Genomic DNA, 3,014 nt, shown 5'->3' on the forward strand with positions numbered 1-3,014 from the left:
CTCTACATGTTTAACACGGTATGTACCTCCTCTCTACAGTTAACACGGTATGTACCTCCTCTACATGGTTAACACTGTATGTACCTAATCTACACGGTTAACACAGTATGTACCTCCTTTACATGGTTAACAAGGTATGTACCTCCTCTCTACAGTTAACATGGTATGTACCTCTTCTACATGGTTAACACGGTATGTACCTCCTCTACACGGTTAACACGGTATGTACCTCCTCTACACGATTAACACGGTATGTACCTCCTCTACACGGTTAACACGGTATGTACCTCCTCCACACGGTTAACACGGTATGTACCTCCTCTACACGGTTAACATGGTATGTACCTCCTCTACACGGTTAACAAGGTATGTACCTCCTCTCTACGGTTAACACGGTATGTACCTCCTCTACACGGGTAACACGGTATGTACCTCCTCTACATGGTTAACATGGTATGTACCTCCTCTACACGGTTAATACTGTATATACCTCCTCTACACGGTTAACACTGTATATACCTCCTCTACACTGTTAACACTGTATATACCTCCTCTACACGGTTAATACTGTGTATACCTCCTCTACACGGTTAATACTGTATGTACCTCCTCTACACGGTTAATACATATGATGAACATTACAGGCCTCTCTCATCTTTTTAAGTGGGAGAACTTGCACAATTGGTGGCTGACTAAACACTTTTTTGCCCCACTGTACCTCCTCTACACGGTTAACACTGTATATACCTCCTCTACATGGTTAATACTGTATGTACCTCCTCTACACGGTTAACACTGTATGTGCCCCCTCTACACGGTTAACATTGTATTTACCTCCTCCACACAGTTAATACTGTATATACCTCCTCTACACGGTTACCACTGTATGTACCTCCTCTACACGGTTAACATTGTATTTACCTCCTCCACACAGTTAATACTGTATATACCTCCTCTACACGGTTAACATGGTATGTACCTCCTCTACACGGTTAACACGGTATGTACCTCCTCTACACAGTTAACACGGTATGTACCTCCTTCACACGGTTAACACGGTATGTACCTCCTCTAAACGGTTAACATGGCATGTACCTCCTCTACACGGTTAACACGGTATGTACCTCCTCTACACGGTTAACACGGTATGTACCTCCTCTACACGGTTAACACTGTATATACCTCCTCTACATCGTTAATACTGTATGTACCTCCTCTACACGGTTAACACTGTATGTGCCCCCTCTACACGGTTAATACTGTATATACCTCCTCTACACGGTTAATACGGTATATACCTCCTCTACATGGTTAATACTGTATATACCTCCTCTACACGGTTAACAATGTATATACCTCCTCTACACGGTTAACACTGTATGTGCCTCCTCTACACGGTTAATACTGTATATACCTCCTCTTCACGGTTAACACTGTATGTACCTCCTCTCTGCAGTTAACACGGCATGTACCTCCTCTACATGGTTAACACGGTATGTACCTCCTCTACACGGTTAACACGGTATGTACCTCCTCTCCATGGTTAACATGGTATGTACCTCCTCTACACGGTTAACACTGTATATACCTCCTCTACACGGTTAACATGGTATGTACCTCCTCTACATGGTTACCATGGTACGTACCCCCTCTACACAGTTAACATGGTATGTACCTCCTCTACACGGTTAACATGGTATGTACCTCCTCTACACGGTTAACACTGTAAACACCTCCTCTACATGGTTTACACGGTATGTACCTCCTCTACATGGTTAACATGGTATGTACCTCCTCTACACGGTTAACATGGTATGTACCTCCTCTACACGGTTAATACTGTATATACCTCCTCTACATGGTTAACACTGTATATACCTCCTCTACACCATTAATACTGTATATACCTCCTCTACACAGTTAATACTGTATATATCTCCTCTACATGGTTAACACTGTATATACCTCCTCTACACCATTAATACTGTATATACCTCCTCTACACGGTTAACATGGTATTTACCTCCTCTACACGGTTAAGACTGTATATACCTCATCTACACGGTTAAAACGGTATGTACCTCCTCTACATGGTTAACATGGTATGTACCTCCTCTACATGGTTAACATGGTATGTACCTCCTCTACATGGTTAACATGGTATGTACCTCCTCTACACGGTTAACACTGTATACACCTCCTCTACACGGTTAACATGGTATGTACCTCATCTACATGGTTACCATGGTACGTACCTCCTCTACACAGTTAACATGGTACGTACCTCCTCTACATGGTTAACACGGTATGTACCTCCTCTCCACAGTTAACATGGTATGTACCTCCTCTACATGGTTAACACGGTATGTACCTAATCTACACGGTTAACACGGTATGTACCTCCTCTCTACAGTTAACATGGTATGTACCTCCTCTACATGGTTAACACAGTATGTACCTCCTCTACATGGTTAACACTGTAGGTACCTCCTCTACACGGCTAACACTGTAGGTACCTCCTCTACACGGTTAACACTGTATGTACCTCCTCTACACGGTTAACACGGTATGTACCTCCTCTACACGGTTAACACTGTAGGTACCTCCTCTACATGGTTAACACTGTAGGTACCTCCTCTACACGGTTAACACTGTAGGTACCTCCTCTACATGGTTAACACTGTAGGTACTTCCTCTACACGGTTAACACTGTAGGTACCTCCTCTGCTCCACACTGTTAAGTCCAGCTAGTTTCCACTAATGTCGCTGGCCTACAGACATTACAACAGAGACTAGTAATACCCTTCACCACCTGTTCTGGAATGACCAATGTGTTTCTTTACATAATATGTCATTGTTGTACTGTATGTGTGTCTATAGTTTTGTTAAATGTTGTGTCAGTGTATGTAAGTTATTTTGTCTGAAACGTTGTTCCTTCTGCTGCTGTTGGACCAGGTCTCCCTTGAAAAATAGATTTTATCTCAATGAGAAAAACCTGTATGAATAAAGGTGAA

The sequence above is a fragment of the Oncorhynchus mykiss genome, chromosome 32 (genome assembly GCF_013265735.2).
Source record: "Oncorhynchus mykiss isolate Arlee chromosome 32, USDA_OmykA_1.1, whole genome shotgun sequence".
Lineage (NCBI taxonomy): Eukaryota > Metazoa > Chordata > Actinopteri > Salmoniformes > Salmonidae > Oncorhynchus > Oncorhynchus mykiss.